This window comes from Lolium perenne, unplaced genomic scaffold (genome assembly GCF_019359855.2).
Source record: "Lolium perenne isolate Kyuss_39 unplaced genomic scaffold, Kyuss_2.0 unplaced26, whole genome shotgun sequence".
Lineage (NCBI taxonomy): Eukaryota > Viridiplantae > Streptophyta > Magnoliopsida > Poales > Poaceae > Lolium > Lolium perenne.
The window spans coordinates 1,488,017-1,501,597 of record NW_027248984.1 but is presented as its reverse complement, the minus strand read 5'-3'; positions in this window follow the sequence as shown (position 1 = coordinate 1,501,597).

Below are 13,581 nucleotides of genomic sequence, written 5' to 3'. Positions count from 1 at the left end.
TCAAACCCCTGCCGCCCCGGTACCGCAAGGACGGCGATGATGCCGCACGCTCCTGTCCTCCCCTAGCTAAACCATCAAGCGCTATAGCACCTCCTAGCCGTCGCCTACACGACGCCCCTATCGCCTTGCCCCTTCGCGTCGTGAATCGCCGGCGCCATTGACGACCAGCCGCTCCACCACGGCCACCCCCTCCCACTATAAATAGAGACCTCCTCGCCCTTCCTTTCCCACACCATTCCTGCTCCACTCCCTCTCCTCGATCTCCTCCACCTCTTCTCCAAGCCAATCACGCTCACCACCGCCGGAATTTGATCGGAATCCGCCGCCACAGTAGCTCATCACCGTCGTCAAATTAGTCCACCCCACGCCTCGCCGACGGTACCAGGAGTTTCCTCGTCCTCGACAACGACGCCCAGCACCCAGCAGAGCCCCGCGGGAACCTCCGTCGCGCCGCCGACCCCCTACCTCGCCGGCGCAGCAAGCCTCCTCCCCCGACGTGGACGACGATCCCCCACCGCCCGATTCAATTCTAATCCGACGGTCGACGTTGCCAGGTACCGATTCGGAGTTAAAGTGAGACTGACACGCAGGCCCCACCCTGTCAGTTGGCCCGCGGCGTGGTCAGCACTAGTGGGCCGGCCCAGTCTGTTTAGTCTGTTTAGTCTGTTTAGCCCGTTTACTTTCCCGCCTAAAGCCCAGAATTCAAACTCGTTTATTTCTTTTGTGGTTTAAATTCAATACTGGTCTGTCCTATAAATTGAATAGTTCAAATTCTACAAACTCAAATTTAGCAAATCCAAATGTTCTGGAAAGCTTATGTTTTGCTCTAACTAACCCCACTAGATTCAACCCCATATCTTGGGTAGAATTTGAATAGCAAAAATAACAAAACAGATACTTTTCTGTATTCAAATAAATCTTAAAAATCAACCAATTTGAATTTTGAAGTGAATCCAATTGCAATAATTCACTTTTAACAAACCCTAATTTACTATGTAAAAAGATGATAGGTGTTCTGTACATGATCATGGGCTAGAATCAAAATATTGGCTATGTAGTCAATACTAGCCCATTTAAAATATATCCAAATTTTAGAATTTAAACCAATGAGGTGTAGCACCTCATTTAAATCATTCTCACAAGTGGTGAAATAATGTGTTGACCTTTAAATGCTTAGGCTCATACTTGCTCACTTGTAGAATTTAAACCAACATAGTTTTTAAATTGCACTAGTTATTTAAATCACATGAGATGATGAATCTCATTTAAATCCCTTTTCTCAAATACTAAGTGTGAAGTGTTGACCTTGGTCAACATGGGATCATCCCTGGTTATTTGAGAATATTGAATCACCTCAATAGTAATTTTTATTAAATTAGTTACAACTATGTGTTAAATCATATGAGAGGTATTCCTCTCATTTAAATCTTGTTCTCAAGTAATTCAACATGAGGTAGTGACCATGGTCTAATAATCTCATATTGAATTATTTGGAGGCATTAAATCACTACCATGCTAGTATTAAATTGCATGAGGTAGGGAACCTCATTTAAATCATTTTCTCAAATGATAAGTATGAAGAGGTTGACTTTGGTCAACCTAGGTCATATATTATTCATAAGAGAAATTAAATCTTAAGAAAAATTCAATGAGAGGAAATTATTTCTCCAAACCAAAGATAAACCCTACTTCCAATTTTCACTGAGAGGAAATTATCTTCCTATTGCTAAATAAGGAAACCCTAGAATAATGGGTTAATAAATGTTAAGTACTGATGCTAGATCCTTTGTGTGAGCCAATAAGGCTAATTAAGATTACTTAAGTGTTGTTTGGTGATTGTATCCTCGTATTCGTTTATAGACGCTAGTACCGGAGACTATCAAGAGGAAGAGGTCTTCTACCAAGAGGAAGAGCAAGAAAACTTTGATCACACCACCAATCAAGGCAAGCTAACACTCTTGCAAGGTTCCCTTGTGCAAAGCTCTACAAGAGCAAGGCACCATTACATTTTACTTTATGAACCTATCCCAAGTTTCTACTTTACAAGCTTTACTTATTTTTATTTATCAAAGTTACGTTTTGATTTATGATTCACTTGGTTGAACTATAGAGTAGTACAAGAGAATCACACTTAGCCTAGCAAGCTCCAAGATACTTAGTACCCCTCATAACTAGATGCTAGTGCTCAATATTAAAAGTGACTACTCTAGTTGGGAACTTGTGAATTTGAAAGGACTTTGAAAACCTTGGAATGATGAGTCATTCTATTGAGAGATTTTGAAGGTGAATATGACTGGTGAATGACTTGGTGAATTTTATCAAAAACACTGATGGTTGGGTTCGGATGCGATACCATTCCAATTTTACAAGTACCCCCACAATACCTGAATCTGGGTAAGGCTTAGCTGGAAACTTATGTATTCTAGTATGGGTTCCCTCTGAACAAGCGTCATAGGGGTTATGCTTGAGGCTGCCTCCGTACGGGTAAAGTGATGTGAAATGACGTGAATTGAGGTGAATGTCCGGCCCAAGCCCTGTGCAGTTCCCGGGTTGACTGCGGTTTTCACCGGGAGGCCAAGCTCATGGGGAGAGGTGCCTATACTAGAATATGTAAATGAAAGGTTAGGATTGGTAGTTCGCGTACTGCGTACGATAAATCAGGGCCAGTTACCCCTGACGAACTATTGCAATTGTTGTGGCACAAGTGTACAACCTCTGCAGAGTTAAACCTATTCGAATAGCCGCGTCCGCGGTTATGGACAGTTGGAAAGGCCATACTGTTCCGTCATCAGAACTTTTCTAAAAATATGAATGGTGACTTGTGACTGGGATTGAAAGGTGACTTTGACTTTGAATCACAACTGAGTTGTGGGAATGACACTAATGTTCCCACTTGAGTTAGTTAAATGAGGAGGCTTTGATTATTAAAGTGTTTATGAAATAAAACTGGCTTTATGCAAATGAAACTAGAGCTTAGAACCCCCTTACTATAGTTGATAGTATTTACCTTAGTATTAGTTTGCGAGTACTTTAAAGTACTCATGGCTGTGTCCCTGGCTATTCAAATGGCCAGACTATGAAGAGGAGTACCAGAACCCGGAAGAAGGACAGCAGGACGTCTACGACAACTAGGATCACTCCTGACGTCAACAGTTGCCTGTGGAATAGATGGACTACTACGCTACTTTCGCTTCCGCTATGTGTTATGTAATGAATAAATAGAACTTCTATTATTGTAATGAGACTGGATCATGTGATCCTTTATTTGTAAGACGATTATGTGTTGTAATGAATGATGTGTTGTGATATCAATCTATTATGTCTCGCAAAAACAATATTCCTGGGATTGCGAGGAATGGCATAATAGGCATCTGGACTTAAAAATCCGGGTGTTGACAAGTTGGTATCAGAGCCATTGTTGACCTTAGGAGACCCTAGTTAGAATGGACGTCTGCAAAACTTAGTTTCAAAACCAAAGAACTGAATATTTGTGAAAAACTTATTCTCACTCTTATCCTTGAGATCTGCTTCAAAATAAGAAAGTTATGCTCTATTATCTCTTATACTACTACATAAAATTTTGACACACTTCTCTAACTTACTTATCCTAATTGCTCACAGATGAAGTACCAATGGGAGTGCTATCAGCTTGGTCACGGAGGAGAACTGAGGTTCGAAAAAGATTTGAAGCAACTAGTGGACTATCTGGGACACCCGTATCCCGAGTTCTTCGGAATACCCCTCAAAACTCAGTTAGGAGAACCCCCTCGGTGGGACGTTTCTACTGATCTACGAAGGAAGCTTGATGCCCCGGTATGGGAAACCATCTGGTTTTCTGTAACGGGAAACACTTGGAAGGAAGGACTAGACAAAGCTATGCAAGAAGCAATGTTCCGTCTGTGTGGACAAAATGAGGACAAGATCAAGAGCACTCGTTTCATCTAATACCCAAGACATGACTCCATGGGAAGACCGATGACCATGCCCCCACCACAACCCAAGATGAACCCCTATGAAGCACCTCAGGACTTCAGGCAGTACAAAACCCGCAGAGATTTGGACAACGCCCTCGCCTCTCGCCAAGCACCTCACCCGTGAAGAAGAAGAATCCACCCGGAAGAGTAATATCCCCCCCCCAGCACTTAAGTAGGTGTGAGTTGTATCAGGATCCCCTTGTATCGTAGAGCGATGAATGGTTCTTCAAACCAACGGTGTGTTAGATTTGTAATATGTGATGCTTGGTATGAATGAAAAAGTGTTGTCGGTGTTACCCCTGCAACACTACTCAAAATTTCAATTTGTGAACTTTTTAAACTTTAACAAAACAAACCATAGAAATTTCCCTCTTATCTTATCATCTACATCAATGTTTAGATGGCCCCACCAACTCGCAACGCCACCCAGGATGCCATGATGCAACTGCTGCAGACGATGATAGCAGACCGAGAAGTCGAGAGAGCTGAACGCCAAGCCAACATTGCTGCACTGCAACAACTAGCTCAGAACAATCAAGGCCATGGAAACCACGATCACCCTGGATCGAAGCTGAAGAACTTTCAACACACCAACCCTCCGATGTTCAACAAGATCAAGAGCCCTCGATGTCGATGACTGGCTCCAGGACCATGGAGAACAACCTTGAAGTTGCGGGAGTTGAAGCCGCAGAAAAATCGTTTGCCACCCACTACCTGTCAGGACCTGCCAGAGCCTGGTGGACAAGTGCCCGTGCAATGAATGCGGGACAGATGATGACATGGGAAGACTTCAAGCTGAAGTTTAGCAAATACCATGTGCCCCAAGGACTGATCAAGAAGATGAGAGACGAGTTCCGTGAACTCAAGCAAGGAAGAATGTCCGTGGTGGAATACCGCGACAGGTTTCTCACTCTGTCAAGGTACGCCCCGGATGAGACCGACACCAATGAGAAGAGAAAGGAAAGATTTCTGAACGGACTGCACGACGAGATGCAAACTGTGTTAGTGAACATTCCGTTCGCTGACTTAGAAGCCCTCGTAGACTCAGCCATACAGATGGAAGGAAAGCTGCATCAGGCCAATGAGAACCGCAAGCGCAGAATGATGAACCAGAATGGGCCCCACAATACCCAGAAGTACCGCAATAACTCCTCTGGAGGATTCAACCCAAGATACAACAAGCCCCCTGCTCAGAGTTATCGCCCCAACTACACCAATAACAACGGAGGACCCCCGAAGACCGGAGGCAACAACAACAACAACAACAACCACCCCAACAACAGCAACAACCATGGAAACAACAACAACACAAATACTGCCCCAAGGACTGGAAGCAATGCTACCCCCGTCATTCCCAAAGACAAGTCCACCGTCAACTGCTATGAGTGTGGAGTTGTGGGTCACTTCTCCAATGAGTGCCCCAAAAAGCTTGCCAGGATTGCCGCCAATACCGCAGCACCTGCTCAGCAACAGCGCCGCTTTGCCGGAAGAAGGAACCAGAACAACAACAACGGCCGTCTCTACCACATGATCGCATCAAGCTCAGGAAGCACCCCAGACCATGCCAAGTATGTCTTCCTGTTAATAAAATGCTCAATCTCTCTTAGGAACCTAACTTTTCTTAAAATCTCGGGACGAGATTTGTTTAAGGGGGAAGGGTTTGTAAAATCCCAAGAATTTCAAAATAAAACAAATGAATTTCACTAGTTCCAAATTTTGGAACCAACAAAAACTTTTATTAATTAAGTAGGATACATATAGATCTTGTTTAAATCTTGTGTTTTGCCATGATGAGTGTTAGTATGCTTATGTGCTAAACCCTAAAACCCTAAAGTGATCAAGTGAAGATCACCAACCAAATAAAATAAAAGAGAAAGAAATCAAATAAGAAAAACCTTAAACCCTAATCTTCTCCAAAAATCATTTGGATCTATTTTTGAGAAACCCAAAATAAAATTTAAAAGACATATGGGGGCATATAGCCCTAATAGGTAAATCTTGAACCCTACCTTTTTAATTATCCTAAATGGTGGTGAACCATTGTGAACCACACTAAACCCTAAACCTCATCCCTCTTTTCACCACCCTAGTTAAAATAGAATAAAAGGAAATTAAATAAGAAAGAGGCATATGTGCCTATGGCTACTTTTATAAATCTTTACCCTAGAACTTTCCACTTTGTTTAGAGGTTTGGAAAACCTTCACACACTTTACCTAGTACTTATCAAACCTAATCCAAGTGGTTTCCAAAGAAAATAAAAAGAAACTAAAAATGCCATAGAGGCATATGAGAGTAAAATAGCAAATTTGGGAAACTAAGAATATTGACCCTAGGACTTGTTGTGAATGGTTGGATCACTTCCATATACCATTTCAACACTCAACAACACCAATTGGGTCAAGCCAGGTCAAATTTAAAATGAAATGCAACATATGCATAGAGGCATATGTGACACATAGCCATAATACCCAATTCTTGCCCTATGACTTTAAACCTTGACCAAATGGTGTGCAACCATTTCTAAACTTCACATAACCCTAAATTGACCCTAACCCATGTCCAAGTGAAGCAAGATCAACACTTTACAAAAATAATAAAAAGTGACACATCACCTCTTATGTGTTATGGCTATTTTTGCAAATCTTTGACCAAGACCATTTGAATTGGTTTCAATGGTTTGAAAATGTTTCTAAACCAATAAGAATCACATTAGAGTCAACCAAAGTCAATTCAAATGAAGAGAAATCACATAGTGAGAAAATCCCCAAAATTCACTCACATACACTTAGCCCAATTTGCAAATCTTCATATGAGGCCACCATTGCTTGCCCTATGGTTTCTAAAACTCTTATATAACAAAAACAAACCCAAATGCATAAAAGAAACCAGATTCAAATCAAAGGAAAATTCAAAACTCACATACATGTGATAATGGTCATATGACCCATTTATAAAATCTTCCCTACTTTACACCCCTGCTTTTGACTTTTCTTCAACCAAACTTGGTCAACTATGACCATGTCATCCAAGCCCATGTCAAGGTCAACAACTTTCATGTTGACCATCTCTGCTGAAGTTGACCAGGTTGACCAGAATAAGATGGACAAGTGAGGACTTTGAAATAAAGAGAAGATGATCCACTTTTTGAAATCTCACAAAACTTCACCAAAATGACCACCACCACCACCATTCTTTCTCTTTAATTATATGTTGGAGCTCCACCAAAAAGATTCTCAAAATTCAAAACTTTTTCTCATGCGGCCATTTATACAAACACTTGGCAGGCATCATTTCAGAAATTGCACACACCCTTTTACACACTGGATTTTGGCCTAAACCACATTAAACTTGTGATGATCACACTCCCCTGCATCCCCTGCATCAGTGCATGTCCTTGCTGGTGCTGAATAAAGTGGGGAGACAACAAAATTTTGGCCATGCCGTGCACCATGCTCACCCACATACACTCATCCTCTCTACCCCTCCCCTATCCCTCTCACCATGTCAAATAGGTAGCCTACCCTCCCCTGAGCACGCCTGTATCAGCCCAACGCAAAGAAACACACACATGTGTCCACAACGCGCGCGCCCAGACGCGCCAGAACCGTGCCAGCGCACGCGGTGAGCGCGCCCCGACGACACTCTGGACGCCGCAGTACACGTCGTCGCCTGGAGCCTCTCGTCCTCCCCTCGCTTTGCCCTCTTGCACGCGCCATCCCTACACTACCAGCTAGCTCCTGGACAACCCTACTGGCACGCGGGAGAGCCCTAGCCGTCGCCATGATCAAACCCCTGCCGCCCCGGTACCGCAAGGACGGCGATGATGCCGCACGCTCCTGTCCTCCCCTAGCTAAACCATCAAGCGCTATAGCACCTCCTAGCCGTCGCCTACACGACGCCCCTATTGCCTTGCCCCTTCGCGTCGTGAATCGCCGGCGCCATTGACGACCAGCCGCTCCACCACGGCCACCCCCTCCCACTCTAAATAGAGACCTTTTCGCCCTTCCTTTCCCACACCATTCCTGCTCCACTCCCTCTCCTCGATCTCCTCCACCTCTTCTCCAAGCCAATCACGCTCACCACCGCCGGAATTTGATCGGAATCCGCCGCCACAGTAGCTCATCACCGTCGTCAAATTAGTCCACCCCACGCCTCGCCGACGGTACCAGGAGTTTCCTCGTCCTCGACAACGACGCCCAGCACCCAGCAGAGCCCAGCGGGAACCTCCGTCGCGCCGCCGACCCCCTACCTCGCCGGCGCAGCAAGCCTCCTCCCCCGACGTGGACGACGATCCCCCACCGCCCGATTCAATTCTAATCCGACGGTCGACGTTGCCAGGTACCGATTCGGAGTTAAAGTGAGACTGACACGCAGGCCCCACCCTGTCAGTTGGCCCGCGGCGTGGTCAGCACTAGTGGGCCGGCCCAGTCTGTTTAGTCTGTTTAGTCTGTTTAGCCCGTTTACTTTCCCGCCTAAAGCCCAGAATTCAAACTCGTTTATTTCTTTTGTGGTTTAAATTCAATACTGGTCTGTCCTATAAATTGAATAGTTCAAATTCTACAAACTCAAATTTAGCAAATCCAAATGTTCTGGAAAGCTTATGTTTTGCTCTAACTAACCCCACTGGATTCAACCCCATATCTTGGGTAGAATTTGAATAGCAAAAATAACAAAACAGATACTTTTCTGTATTCAAATAAATCTTAAAAATCAACCAATTTGAATTTTGAAGTGAATCCAATTGCAATAATTCACTTTTAACAAACCCTAATTTACTATGTAAAAAGATGATAGGTGTTCTGTACATGATCATGGGCTAGAATCAAAATATTGGCTATGTAGTCAATACTAGCCCATTTAAAATATATCCAAATTTTAGAATTTAAACCAATGAGGTGTAGCACCTCATTTAAATCATTCTCACAAGTGGTGAAATAATGTGTTGACCTTTAAATGCTTAGGCTCATACTTGCTCACTTGTAGAATTTAAACCAACATAGTTTTTAAATTGCACTAGTTATTTAAATCACATGAGATGATGAATCTCATTTAAATCCCTTTTCTCAAATACTAAGTGTGAAGTGTTGACCTTGGTCAACATGGGATCATCCCTGGTTATTTGAGAATATTGAATCACCTCAATAGTAATTTTTATTAAATTAGTTACAACTATGTGTTAAATCATATGAGAGGTATTCCTCTCATTTAAATCTTGTTCTCAAGTAATTCAACATGAGGTAGTGACCATGGTCTAATAATCTCATATTGAATTATTTGGAGGCATTAAATCACTACCATGCTAGTATTAAATTGCATGAGGTAGGGAACCTCATTTAAATCATTTTCTCAAATGATAAGTATGAAGAGGTTGACTTTGGTCAACCTAGGTCATATATTATTCATAAGAGAAATTAAATCTTAAGAAAAATTCAATGAGAGGAAATTATTTCTCCAAACCAAAGATAAACCCTACTTCCAATTTTCACTGAGAGGAAATTATCTTCCTATTGCTAAATAAGGAAACCCTAGAATAATGGGTTAATAAATGTTAAGTACTGATGCTAGATCCTTTGTGTGAGCCAATAAGGCTAATTAAGATTACTTAAGTGTTGTTTGGTGATTGTATCCTCGTATTCGTTTATAGACGCTAGTACCGGAGACTATCAAGAGGAAGAGGTCTTCTACCAAGAGGAAGAGCAAGAAAACTTTGATCACACCACCAATCAAGGCAAGCTAACACTCTTGCAAGGTTCCCTTGTGCAAAGCTCTACAAGAGCAAGGCACCATTACATTTTACTTTATGAACCTATCCCAAGTTTCTACTTTACAAGCTTTACTTATTTTTATTTATCAAAGTTACGTTTTGATTTATGATTCACTTGGTTGAACTATAGAGTAGTACAAGAGAATCACACTTAGCCTAGCAAGCTCCAAGATACTTAGTACCCCTCATAACTAGATGCTAGTGCTCAATATTAAAAGTGACTACTCTAGTTGGGAACTTGTGAATTTGAAAGGACTTTGAAAACCTTGGAATGATGAGTCATTCTATTGAGAGATTTTGAAGGTGAATATGACTGGTGAATGACTTGGTGAATTTTATCAAAAACACTGATGGTTGGGTTCGGATGCGATACCATTCCAATTTTACAAGTACCCCCACAATACCTGAATCTGGGTAAGGCTTAGCTGGAAACTTATGTATTCTAGTATGGGTTCCCTCTGAACAAGCGTCATAGGGGTTATGCTTGAGGCTGCCTCCGTACGGGTAAAGTGATGTGAAATGACGTGAATTGAGGTGAATGTCCGGCCCAAGCCCTGTGCAGTTCCCGGGTTGACTGCGGTTTTCACCGGGAGGCCAAGCTCATGGGGAGAGGTGCCTATACTAGAATATGTAAATGAAAGGTTAGGATTGGTAGTTCGCGTACTGCGTACGATAAATCAGGGCCAGTTACCCCTGACGAACTATTGCAATTGTTGTGGCACAAGTGTACAACCTCTGCAGAGTTAAACCTATTCGAATAGCCGCGTCCGCGGTTATGGACAGTTGGAAAGGCCATACTGTTCCGTCATCAGAACTTTTCTAAAAATATGAATGGTGACTTGTGACTGGGATTGAAAGGTGACTTTGACTTTGAATCACAACTGAGTTGTGGGAATGACACTAATGTTCCCACTTGAGTTAGTTAAATGAGGAGGCTTTGATTATTAAAGTGTTTATGAAATAAAACTGGCTTTATGCAAATGAAACTAGAGCTTAGAACCCCCTTACTATAGTTGATAGTATTTACCTTAGTATTAGTTTGCGAGTACTTTAAAGTACTCATGGCTGTGTCCCTGGCTATTCAAATGGCCAGACTATGAAGAGGAGTACCAGAACCCGGAAGAAGGACAGCAGGACGTCTACGACAACTAGGATCACTCCTGACGTCAACAGTTCGTGGAATAGATGGACTACTACTACGCTACTTTCGCTTCCGCTATGTGTTATGTAATGAATAAATAGAACTTCTATTATTGTAATGAGACTGGATCATGTGATCCTTTATTTGTAAGACGATTATGTGTTGTAATGAATGATGTGTTGTGATATCAATCTATTATGTCTCGCAAAAACAATATTCCTGGGATTGCGAGGAATGGCATAATAGGCATCTGGACTTAAAAATCCGGGTGTTGACAGACGCCCGAGTGGTGCCGCTTTCCTCCTTGGTGGCGACGTCGAGGTACTCCCTTCCCTTCACCCCACCCCTGTTGCGCTCCTGGGGTGAAAACCCTAACTTTGTTGGGCGGCGGCGGCGCCACGAGCGTCGTGTCCTCCTTGGAGGCGCTGCTTTTGGGACCTTTCGGGGTGTGCGGAGGCTGCCTTCGTGCAGCTGGGTGGTGGCGGTGTTGCTCCGCGACATTGCTCTTCTACATCAACGACCAAGTCCGCTGCTTCGGCTCTGCGTGGGTGAACCCTTGGCGGGCGGCATGGCTTCGCTTGGTGAGCTCAGGCTGCGAGTATTGGGGCTCTGTTCTTGCCCTAGGTTTAGGCTTGGTTCCTACTATGTGCTCTGCTCAAGGGGAGTGTTTCCATTGCCGGCGGTTCGGCGTCCTTTCGAGCCAGGACGAGGGGGTAGGGACCCTCTCCGGCAATGGAGGAGTACTGCCAGACGACAGATAGATCAGGGGGCAGGCGGGTCTCCGCTGCTTCGCTTTCGATGCTTCTACCTCGCTTCACCTCCGTCACTCACGGGTGCTTCGTTCTCGCTTGAGGACATCGAGGACTTCAGCTGGGTTTCTTGTTTTTCTGTTTGCTGTAGTTTTGGATGCTGTAAGCTGTTCTCAACATTCTTGTATCATCAGCCGTTTGGGCTTTATTAATTTAAAGCTGGGCATGTTTTATGTTCGGCAGTACGTAGGTAATCAAGAGCTGCAGCTACCGTTGAGGCCTTGAGGGAGCTCACAGCCTTGCTGCTCGCTCTGCCCACCGTGGCGACCACCGCTGCCAGATTTGTTTTTCCCATTTTTGTTGAGATGTATCTTTGTGTGCTGGAGACTAAAACGTTGTAGTGTTGTACTGCTAGAGATTAAACAAGATTACTACCGTACTGAAGATGTTATCATGAGACTATGCAAATTATCTTCCGTTGACGAATTTTTAGTTTTTTTTCCTGGTTTTCGTTTGCCTATATGCTTTCAAATGCTTCCATTTTATTTTCCTTTGTGAACATGAGCCCCTCTGCCCTTGCGTCACTGCGAGCCGCGCGCGGCCGCTGCGCCCCTCTGTCCCTGCCTCGCTACGAGCCGCGCGCCGCAGCGACCCGCACGCTGCCGCAACCCTCTATCCCCAGCTGACTACAAGTCGCGCGCCGTCGCCCCTGCCCCACGCATGGCCGCGCCTCTCTGCCCCCGCCTCGCGGCGACCCGCACGCCCCTCCTATCCGTTCGACGCCCACCCGCTCCTACGCCTCCCAATCCTCGGCGTCCCGCGCCAGTGCTGGCCATAGAGCAGCGCCGGTGAGCGCCCCTCTCCAGGCTGGTATTTTTCCCTAGCCGTATGCCCATCCCTCTCGTGTTCATCCCAACCTACGACCACCTCCCGGAAAGTCGTGGTACTCCCCTGTTCTCCACGGCCTGTGGCAGGCCTGCCGCTCCGCCGCCGCTGAACTTCCTTGCCGCAGGGCTTGTACTTATTTTGCCATGGCGCTTGTACTTCCGTGACTTAAGAACTACTGCTGCTTCTTGATTTTTTTCTAGTTATGCATCTTTACAAAATACATGATTGTTGTGTCCTATATGGTACATGCATCTCTGCATTTTCAAAGTTCAGTTTTCGTTTCCGACAAGTGCATGCATTGCGCTATGTGTTTTAGGTCATTACAGGAAGCCAGTACTGATGGATTAGATTGTGAAGTATAGGTATTCAACAGCGGCAATAAACCATGTTTTGGACAAGGTCTGGTGTGGTGTTGATTGTTAGGGGATCGAGATGCTAAGCTATGTGAGCTTATGACTTGGTGATGGTTTGTGGACCCGAAGTCCTCCCGGTCTCTCCCGTCTCTCTCTTCTCTATCAGAAAGTGCAGTTATGTTTCCATGGACAGTGCATGTTTCTGCATCCGGCAATTTCTCAGCTTTTCTAGCTCACATATTAAAAATGTTTTAGCTTTCTCCGATCTGCAAGGGGCAGATTCCCAGTGGCGTTGGTCCAGAGCTTCAAGCGTAGATCAAGGGGAGAAGCCGAACAGGGTGAGCTTTGTGATGCCTTGATGTGAAAAAAATGTTGCGATCTTTTTCCCTGTAACTATACAGCCAGATGAAAAAAATCAGAGTAAACCAGTTAGCTAAGAAGTGTGACGCCCCACGATGTTTGTGTTTATTCCTCAATGGACGTAGTGTGGCCTTGTTATGTAATTCCTAATGGGAAGTATATTTGATATTTTTGTGAAGTACACGGTTCGACGGTACTCCGGAGGGGGGAGAGAGAGGGAGCCATGGGGCGCACACGAGTTACTCGCTAGTTAAGAACGTAGCAATGCTGACATCGCGCTGAACAAAAAAAAGATAAATAATTAAATAATTGTCTGGCGCAAAGCGTAAAAACTAAATACAAAGAAATACA